Source organism: Triticum urartu, unplaced genomic scaffold, assembly GCF_056163025.1.
Source record: "Triticum urartu cultivar PI428250 unplaced genomic scaffold, HENAU_Tu73 scaffold2, whole genome shotgun sequence".
NCBI classification, from domain to species: Eukaryota; Viridiplantae; Streptophyta; class Magnoliopsida; order Poales; family Poaceae; genus Triticum; species Triticum urartu.
This window is the reverse complement of record NW_028260368.1, coordinates 10,807,125-10,817,227: the sequence shown is the minus strand read 5'-3', so window position 1 is coordinate 10,817,227 and position 10,103 is coordinate 10,807,125. Positions and strand designations below refer to the sequence as shown.

The 10,103-nt window shown below is 35.7% G+C and overlaps 2 non-coding genes across 2 annotated transcripts; both read left to right on the top strand.

Annotated features, from left to right (window-relative positions):
* Positions 1–8,254: 8,254 nt before the first annotated feature.
* On the top strand, positions 8,255–8,328 carry TRNAP-UGG (transfer RNA proline (anticodon UGG)). The gene has a single exon. It is a non-coding gene; the product is annotated as a tRNA-Pro (tRNA).
* A 139-nt stretch (positions 8,329–8,467) lies between these two features.
* Positions 8,468–8,541, top strand: TRNAW-CCA (transfer RNA tryptophan (anticodon CCA)). The gene has a single exon. It is a non-coding gene; the product is annotated as a tRNA-Trp (tRNA).
* Positions 8,542–10,103: the final 1,562 nt, after the last annotated feature.

The following is a 10,103-nucleotide window of genomic DNA, read 5'->3' as shown; positions in this document are numbered from 1 at the left end:
ACTATAAAAACGAGTCAAAGTGGATTGGCCCACACTAGCACTTCCGCGTAATAACTCCACTAAAGGCGATCCTATTACCGGAATGGCGTCAGGTACACCTGTCACAATTTTGACTGCCCAATAGCCAATTTGATCCCAAGGCAAAGAATAACCAGTTACACCAAATGATGCAGTCAAAACAGCCAAAACCACACCTGTGACCCAAGTTAATTCGCGGGGTTTTTTAAATCCCCCTGTGAGATACACACGAAATACATGCAGGATCATCATTAAAACCATCATACTTGCTGACCATCGATGAACTGATCGGATTAACCAACCAAAGTTGGCCTCGGTCATTATGTATTGAACCGAGGAAAAAGCCTCTGTAACGGTTGGTCGGTAGTAAAAAGTCATAGCAAAACCGGTAGCGACTTGTACTAGAAAACAAGTAAGTGTAATTCCCCCTAAACAATAAAATATGTTGACATGGGGAGGAACATATTTACTAGTTATATCATCTGCAATTGCCTGAATCTCAAGACGTTCCTCAAACCAATCATATACTTTATTGAGATAGGTAACTAACCCGAGTCCCCCTCTAAGAGCCGTATATGAAAATTTCATCTCGTACGGCTCAAGCAGAAACACAAAAATTTTCAACGAATATTAGAAAAAAGGTTCAAAACTTCATCAGCCACTGAATTGGGTCGATTTGCCTTGAAGATATCAAATAAGAAAAATCCGGAATATCTTCTTTGTGATGATAATGCCAAAAAATCTCAAGTTGGCGCGTCTTTCTTTCTTCCTTTCCCTTATGTTGGTCATTAGAGGCTTCTTGACTTTTCTCTTCCCTATAAAGGATTTGTTTTTTTATGCGTAATATAGAAATTATCTTGTTGAGATCCTATGAATCAGTTCAATTAAAACCTTAGATTCATACTAGAGCCACGATGATTTAGTCTCAAGCTAAACAAAAGGCAAGGGTTCTTCGAATAAGAACCGCTTGATAATCATTTATTGAATCAGTGTAATGACTCGACAAAATCGAGAGAAAAAAAGTTGTCTTTTGGGCAAACAAAATTGGAAGGAAGAAAATTTCTTTTTTATTTTTATTTAAGAACTACTTGAATTTTTCAGTCTGGTTGCGAGGTCTTAATAGTGAGTATGAATCATAGTTCCATTTTTTTTTGATCCACTCTATCTATTTCGTGTTCCAGATACTAGAATAAATAATATCTGACGAATTAGAATCATCTTGATAGAGATAACAGGCCCTTTCTATGTATTATCAATAGGATCAATTCTAACAAGTCACACACTCATATTCCAGAGATACCGAAACAAAAAAATTCCGCGGTCGAACTACCATAATATCTAGAAATGTAGATCTTAAACTAGAAAGGCTTTTTTGGATGGAAAAACTCTGACTTCCTAGTTTTAGTTAGTAGAAACCTAATTGGTTAAAATTCCGTCCAGTAAAACGGAAGAATTATAAATTTCTAAAATGATAGATAGGAATATAGCGAATAAAGCCATTGCGATCCCCATAAAAGGAGTAGTCCCCCAACCCGGGGCGACTTTCCCATATTCCGAATTCAAGGGTTTCAGTAAACTACCTGCACCAGTTCGTTTTGGCCTAGGTTTAGAACTATCTTCAACGGTTTGTGTAGCCATAAATTCTATTTAATCATTGGTGTTGACTTTGTATACTATTCCGTTGTAGTTGTAAATACACGATCTTTTCGTAGATCCATTGTAATCTTGAAATTCTATAAAAATGGAAACAGCAACTTTAGTCGCCATCTCCATATCTGGTTTACTTGTAAGCTTTACTGGGTATGCCTTATATACCGCGTTTGGGCAACCCTCTCAACAATTAAGAGATCCATTCGAAGAACACGGAGACTAATTTAAGTAAGAAGTCTCCCAGATAGGGGGACTTCTTACTTAAATGAAATTATTTTATTCTTTTAGTTGGAGTTGGTGGAACCTTAGGTGGTTCTCGGAAGAAGATAGCGAAAAAAATTATCCCTAAAGTCGAAACTAAAAGGAACGTATAAACCAATGCTTCCATAGATTCGATCCTGGTTTATTTACAATTATAACTTCCACACCTATTCATTTGTCATTTGGGATAATTTCCCATATAAAGAAAGAAAAAGAGTCAAAGAAAGGATGGGAGATGTTTCCCATGTCAAATCAAAAAAGAGAGGTGAAAGATACTATAACAATGTGTATCAAACTGCCTGTTTCCTTGTAGTTGGATCTCCCACTTTTTGGAATGTTCCAAATTCCACTTGAGCATCCAAATCTGGATCAATACCAGCAAAAACATCTCGGAACAATGTTCTAGCGCCATGCCAAATGTGTCCGAAAAAGAAGAGCAAAGCAAAGGTAGCATGACCAAAAGTGAACCAACCCCTTGGACTGCTGCGAAAAACACCATCAGATTTCAAAGTAGCCCGGTCTAATTCAAAAATTTCCCCTAATTGAGAACGCCTCGCATATTTTTTTACAGTAGCAGGATCAGAATAACTTACTCCATTAAGTTCGCCACCATAGAACTCCACCGTTACACCTACTTGTTCAACACTATATTTGGATTCTGCTCTTCTAAAAGGAACGTCTGCTCTAACAATTCCCTCCTCATCTACCAAAACAACCGGAAATGTTTCAAAAAAAGTAGGCATACGGCGTACAAAAAGCTCACGTCCTTCTTTATCTCTAAAGACGGGATGTCCTAACCATCCAACAGCTATTCCATCCCCATTGTCCATTGAGCCTGCTCTGAATAATCCCCCTTTTGCCGGATTATTACCAATATAATCATAAAAGGCTAATTTTTCGGGAATTTTAGACCAAGCTTCTGATAAACTAAGATTTTCGGCTAAACCATTGCTAACTCTTCGATATATTTCTTGCTGAAAGTATCCCTGATCCCACTGATAACGAGTAGGCCCAAATAATTCGATTGGGGTCGTTGCTGACCCATACCACATAGTTCCAGCAACTACGAAAGCTGCAAAAAAAACAGCAGCGATACTACTGGAACAATATTGCCCATACGTAATCCTTTATATAGACGTTGAGGCGGACGGACACTAAGATGGAATAAGCCCGCTAATATACCCAATGTACCCGCAGCAATATGATGAGAAGCTATTCCCCCCGGAACAAAAGGATCAAAACCTTCTGCACCCCACGCTGGATTTACAGCTTGTACTTTTCCAGTTAGTCCATAAGGATCGGATACCCATATCCCAGGACCATACAAACCCGTTACATGAAATGCCCCAAAGCCAAAGCAAGCCACCCCTGCAAGAAATAAATGAATTCCAAAGATCTTGGGCAAATCCAAAGAGGGTTTTCCCGTCCGCTCATCAGAGAATATTTCTAGGTCCCAATATACCCAATGCCAGATCGCTGCCAAGAAACACAAGCCAGAAAACACAATATGCGTACCTGCCACACCTTCATAACTCCAAATACCCGGATTTGTTACAGTTCCTCCTGAAATACTCCAACCACCCCACGAATCCGTTATTCCTAAACGAGTCATGAAGGGAATTACGAACATACCTTGTCTCCACATTGGATCCAGAACAGGATCAGAGGGATCAAAAACTGCTAATTCGTATAAAGCCATTGAGCCAGCCCAACCAGAAACTAGAGCTGTGTGCATTATATGCACCGCAAGCAATCGACCCGGATCATTCAATACGACAGTATGAACACGATACCAAGGCAAACCCATGGAAATACCCCTTTAGCAAAGAAAAATAGACACGATGTCGCTTTATTTTATCGCATTGAAAAAGACTATCCATATCCTATGTACCTAACCCTTCTAGGGGATTCTGTGTCAGAAAGCGCGAATATTTATTTCATTCCATTAAAAATAAGAAGCCAATTCTGTTCATAAGAAGAAAGAGAAGCAGATCTATTCTATACTCGATAAGTGCCAATATGCAATGGGTAACTTGGCCAATTTGGAAAAAACGAAGAATAGATCGCTACCCCTCTTTGTTTAGCATTCAAATCACCCATTCCCTTTTCTTTATTCAATCTGTCTTACATTCCTTATATGTATAACCTTTCAATCTACGTATTAATAGAATCTATAATATTCATATAGAATAAGAATAAAAATTAAGACAATAAACTGCGGATTCTTTCTTTCTGTTCCATTCTTACGTTTCCATATTAAAGTGTGGTTTTCTTACTTAAATTTAATAATATTAATCTAATATGCCCATTGGTGTTCCAAAAGTACCTTACCGGATTCCTGGAGATGAAGAAGCGACTTGGGTTGACTTATACAATGTTATGTATCGAGAAAGGACACTTTTTTTAGGTCAAGAGATTCGTTGCGAGATCACGAATCATATTACAGGTCTCATGGTATATCTGAGTATAGAAGATGGAATTAGTGATATTTTTTTGTTTATAAACTCCCCAGGCGGGTGGCTAATCTCAGGAATGGCTATTTTTGATACGATGCAAACGGTGACACCAGATATATATACAATATGCCTCGGAATAGCCGCCTCCATGGCGTCCTTCATTCTGCTTGGAGGAGAACCCACCAAGCGTATAGCATTCCCTCACGCGAGGATTATGCTTCACCAACCTGCTAGTGCTTATTATCGGGCAAGGACACCAGAATTTTTACTAGAAGTAGAAGAGTTACACAAAGTTCGCGAAATGATCACAAGGGTTTATGCAGTAAGAACAGGCAAGCCTTTTTGGGTTGTATCCGAAGACATGGAAAGGGATGTTTTTATGTCAGCAGACGAAGCCAAAGCTTATGGACTTGTCGATATTGTAGGGGATGAAATGATTGACAAGCACTGCGATACTGATCCAGTGTGGTTTCCAGAAATGTTTAAGGATTGGTAGTGTCCGGATTTCTTGTAAAGTTATTTCACAGCTAAATTCGTGTTTTCCTCGATTTAATAGAAAATAGAAAGACTTCATGATGAGCAATCATCAGGTTAAGATGGATCTAAACCAATCCATTTTTTTCTATATACATACAACATGCCGACGGTTAAACAACTTATTAGAAACGCAAGACAGCCAATACGAAATGCTCGAAAAACGGCCGCGCTTAAAGGATGCCCTCAGCGTCGAGGAACATGTGCTAGGGTGTATGTGCGACTCGTTCAGATCATGACTTCAAACAAATATAAAAAAAATTGAAGTATCCATGATTAGTACCAATGAATAGGATATAGCTTCTCTATCCTAGATTTCTATGGTATATGGAATTTATGGTTTCCTTTGGTGCAAATCCAATTATCTAAATTGGAAATAAGAAGCAATTCTCCCATTGGTAGCAAATGGTTATCCATTAAGCGGAGGAAATAGTAATAAAAAGAAAAAGGCTTATGCTCCTTTATCTTAAAAGAACGGACTAACAGGGTCAGCTACTTAGCCAACTTTCATAATTAAATACCGTCACTGTATGGATAACTCTTATTGTGAAAAGAGCTATTTACTCTATAATGGATAGGTAGAGCCAAAGAATGTGGACTATACAAGTTCGCAATACCTTTTGATGAAAGAAAGGGCTCCGGTGTATAGAGAGGGCCTCACCGTTTAAAAGGGAACCATAGAAACGATGGAACCCACTATTTTTTTTAGTATTATTAGAATGAATTTGTTATTTCGTATAGAAATAACTGAACGGAGTGGAATAAAAAATCGTGGTTGGGAAGGTTACTATAGCAAAAGCCATTGGAATTAATATTTTATATATCGGAATAATTAGTTTTGTTATTAATGAGAAAAAGGGTGGCTAAAAGAAGAGAAATCATTAGTTATTCATTAAGGTTAATTTGATTCAATGACCAGAGTTCCGCGAGGATATATAGCCCGGAGACGACGAACAAAAATGCGTTCATTTGCCTCAAACTTTAGAGGGGCTCATTTAAGACTTAATCGAATGATTACCCAACAGGTAAAAAGAGCTTTTGTTTCCTCTCATCGAGATAGAGGTAGGCAAAAGAGGGATTTTCGTCGTTTGTGGATCACTCGGATAAACGCAGCAACGCGGGTATATAAAGTATTCGATAGTTATAGTAAATTAATACACAACCTGTACAAGAAGAAATTGATTCTTAATCGTAAAATGCTTGCACAAGTAGCTGTATCAAATCCAAATAATCTTTACACGATTTCCAATAAAATAAAGATCATCAATTAAAGGTATAAATAAAGTAATATACTGGAATAATAAAAGATGAATTCCCGGAGAGGGAACTCCGGGAAGATACAATAAATTAAGATTAAGTGGTAGGAATCAACGAGCTGGATTACTTTCTTTATAATATATATAGGTCTGGCCCTTTCGAATTCGAATAAAACATCAACAATCGGAACTTAAGTTCCGGTTGTTGTTTCTTAAATTTTGGTTGTTGTTTCTTAAGTTTCGATTGGAATTGTACTTTTGCGTTAATTGAGGAATATGTCTATTTTTTCTGGGTCTAGAACCTGTAATTATTGAAATTGACTGGGCTTGAAATTGCTTTTCGTTCTCATAGTTACGAAACGGTAAGAAAGATAAAATACGAGCCTGTTTTATAGCAAGAGTAATTAATCGTTGTTGTTTCAAGGTTAATCTATTTATTCGTCTCGATAATATTTTTCCTTGTTCACTAATAAATCTATTAATTAAACTCATGTTTCTATAATCAATTCGATCTCCCGGGCCAATCCGGGGACGCCTACGAAAAGGTTGTTTAGATTTACGAAAAGGTTGCTTGAATTTACGAAAAGTTTGCTTGGATTTACGAAAGGGTTGCTTGGATTTATTAAAAGTTTGCTTGGATTTACTAAAGGGTTGCTTAGATTTAAGAAAAGGTTGTTTAGATGTATACATGATTTATTCCTTATTTAAAATTTGAAAATTTGAAAATTCACTTCTTTATTTTATTAATTTAGGATCCAGAAGAAGTAGTTTTTCTTTGATCCATATCTTATTTGATTCATATTATAGTATATGAATACCCTCTATACATATGAAATAATATCTACCGGAAATCAGATGAGTTGATTTGTATTTTGTATTCTATACTATGTTTTCTTTATATATTAAATATGAAGTTCTTACTCTTTCTGTTGTTTGGAAAGATCAAACACACGATGTTCCTATTTCTTTATTTCGTGATGAGTCGTATGCTTGCGACAATAACGACAAAATTTTTTGAATTCTAATTGTCCGGGTGTATTGTGGCGATTCTTTTGAGTACTATATCTAGAAATCCCCGTCGATTCCTCATTGGCACCTTTTCGAACACAACTGATGCATTCCAAAATAACTCTGATTCTAACATCTTTTCCCTTGGCCATGAACCTCCTTTTCTTTTTGGATTGACTTAACTTAATTCTTCTACTTATTCTTTTATTCTTCTATTTTGAATCCGAAGAAGAAGAATAAAATTCATTAGAATAATTTTTTTTTATTCTTTAATTAAGTAATAAAAAATAGAGAAATAATTAAAGAATACAATCCTTGTCGAATTAGCAAAGATTTTGGTTCGAAATCCTTTCATTTAATTAGCCAGCCCCGCCTTTTCTATGCTCTGATTTCTGAGGCCTTATTTAGCTTGGGTACCCCTTTAAATTGAATTTCTATTTTCAAAAATGGGGTTTACCAAATTTTTAATGACTCTGAGGTTCAACCCAATCCATCTTTTCTTTCTTTTTCCTTCCGATACTAAAAAAAGATTGAAAAGGATCAAATTTTGTCATATCACGAAGAAATCTATCCCTCCCATAGCAATAACTAGAATTAAAAAAAAGGGAATGACAAAGCATCTGGGAATAAACGATTAATTTCTATCAATAAACCTGCTAAAGCACCAAACCATAGAGTACTTAGCACGGGTGCTACAGAGAGATATGTTTTTATATCCCGCATTGAAAATCCTCCTTCCTTGTTGGAATACATATATGATCATAAACTCTTGCCCAAGATTGTTATGCTATATATAAAATGAACCATATCGACGAAATTTTCCTATCCCTAAAAAAGAAAAAGATGACCCCTTCTTCCTATATATTACCAAGGAAAAGTAATCCTTCTTTTATAGGCGAAATTATATTGGATTTTATATGTATATAATTCCTTAATTATATGAGACCAAAAAGAAGAAATGACACGAGGGTTCTATATATAGATAGAGAAAGAAAGAAGAAGAAAATTATGATGTGGAAAAGAAGACAGGAATTGTGTACAATGGCATTGTACAACAATTTAATTTGGAAAAGGGATGTAGCGCAGCTTGGTAGCGCGTTTGTTTTGGGTACAAAATGTCACAGGTTCAAATCCTGTCATCCCTACCTATTACTTCTTTCTTCTTTATAGGCAGTAGCGACGAGATCAATTAAAGTAAAGTGGGTATAACTTGAATTTGTGGAGACTATACGTACGTGAGATACATTAGGAATAGAAAAAGATTTTCTTTTTGAATGAATGAAAGCGCTCTTAGTTCAGTTCGGTAGAACGCGGGTCTCCAAAACCCGATGTCGTAGGTTCAAATCCTACAGAGCGTGATTCCATCTATTTTATGTCGAAGCAGAGTAAAATAACTTAACAAAATTGAATTGTAACTCCAATTTCAATTTGACCTCCTCTCTGGTCTGGAGGAGGTCAATCAAAAAAAAAAAATGACTCAATCAAAGATCCAACTGATCCCCACGCCTGTATTGCAAATACGCAGTCACGAATAATCCCGCTAAAGTAATAGGAATTAGGCCTAAGACGATTCCAAATAGAAAAACTTCAATCATTTCGATTTGTTCGAGGGGATAAAAAAAGAGGTACGATCTATCCCTAAATAGTACTCTAAATTATCCACGAATCTCAATGACCAAGAAAAGAATTCCTAATTAGTCTGGAAAAGAGTCGTAGAATGCCAGGAATCCCAAAGAAAGATTTTTCTTTTCTGAATTATAATTATTCAGTCAATTCAAATAAGGCGTATCTTGTTCAAGCCAATAAATAGAGCTGGGGTTATAGTTAAAGCAGCCAGTAGAAAACCAAAATAACTAGTTAAAGTAAGCATGAAAGAGTTAAATTCCATTTATTTTTTTTTACTACACTACATATGTTGGTAAAGCATTTACCTAAGTTATGGAAAATTCATAATTCATCAGTTATTTTAGATAATACTAAAAAACAAGATAGAGTAAGATACAGAAGTGTAAAAGAAAGTGGATTCATCAGATGATACATGAGTCCCTAATTCCGAATCAAGAGATTTGTTGTGGAATTTGTCAATTGAGTAAAGTAATAATATTAAGAACTAGATCATCTAACCCCATTGAATGAAAAAAAGAAATTCAATTTTCAGGGAAATTTTTGAATAAGAGATAAATAAACAATTGAATTTGAAAAAAAAAACTTCTTTCTATTTTGGATAATTTCTTTTTCAATAGGACCCTCTTTTTGGAGTGAACGATCGAATATTCCCCTATTCCTTCTTATTTTAACTGATTGTATTCCATATGGAATAAGAGGAGAACAAAAGCATTCCACGACCTGCCAAGGGGCTGTTAAAAAAAAAAAAAAAAGAAAGCTCTTCCTTGAATTTACTTTATTTTTATTCCTTTTTCGAACTCCAACCAAAGTAGATTCGAAGACGAGTCACTTCAATTATCCTTTTAAGTTCTATTCTATCTTCTGTCTTTCCCTATTTCATCTCGTAAAGTTCCGCGCTCGCAGTTTGGTCAAGAAAGTTAGACCTAATCCAACAAACAATACAAGGATGAATTACGAATTATGAAAGGATAGATTTCACATATACTTGTCCTTGTATTGTGTCAGTATGAGAATATCCTTCCTAAATTATTTATCCAAACCTATTGATCATTAACTTAGATTTTCCCAAGATTTTGGCTGCTATTCCGAATTACTCTATTATTCCGAAGCCAATGAAAAGTAAGTAGAACCTACAAAAATGGGGTTTTCTATTGATGCCTTGAATAACATATAGCTTACCTATAGACAAAAAAAAAATAAAAAAGTAATTATGTTTCGGAACCAGGCAAAACCAGATTGCTGTGCCATAGGAAGGATAGCTATACTAATTCGGTATACTCAAAATACACCTTTG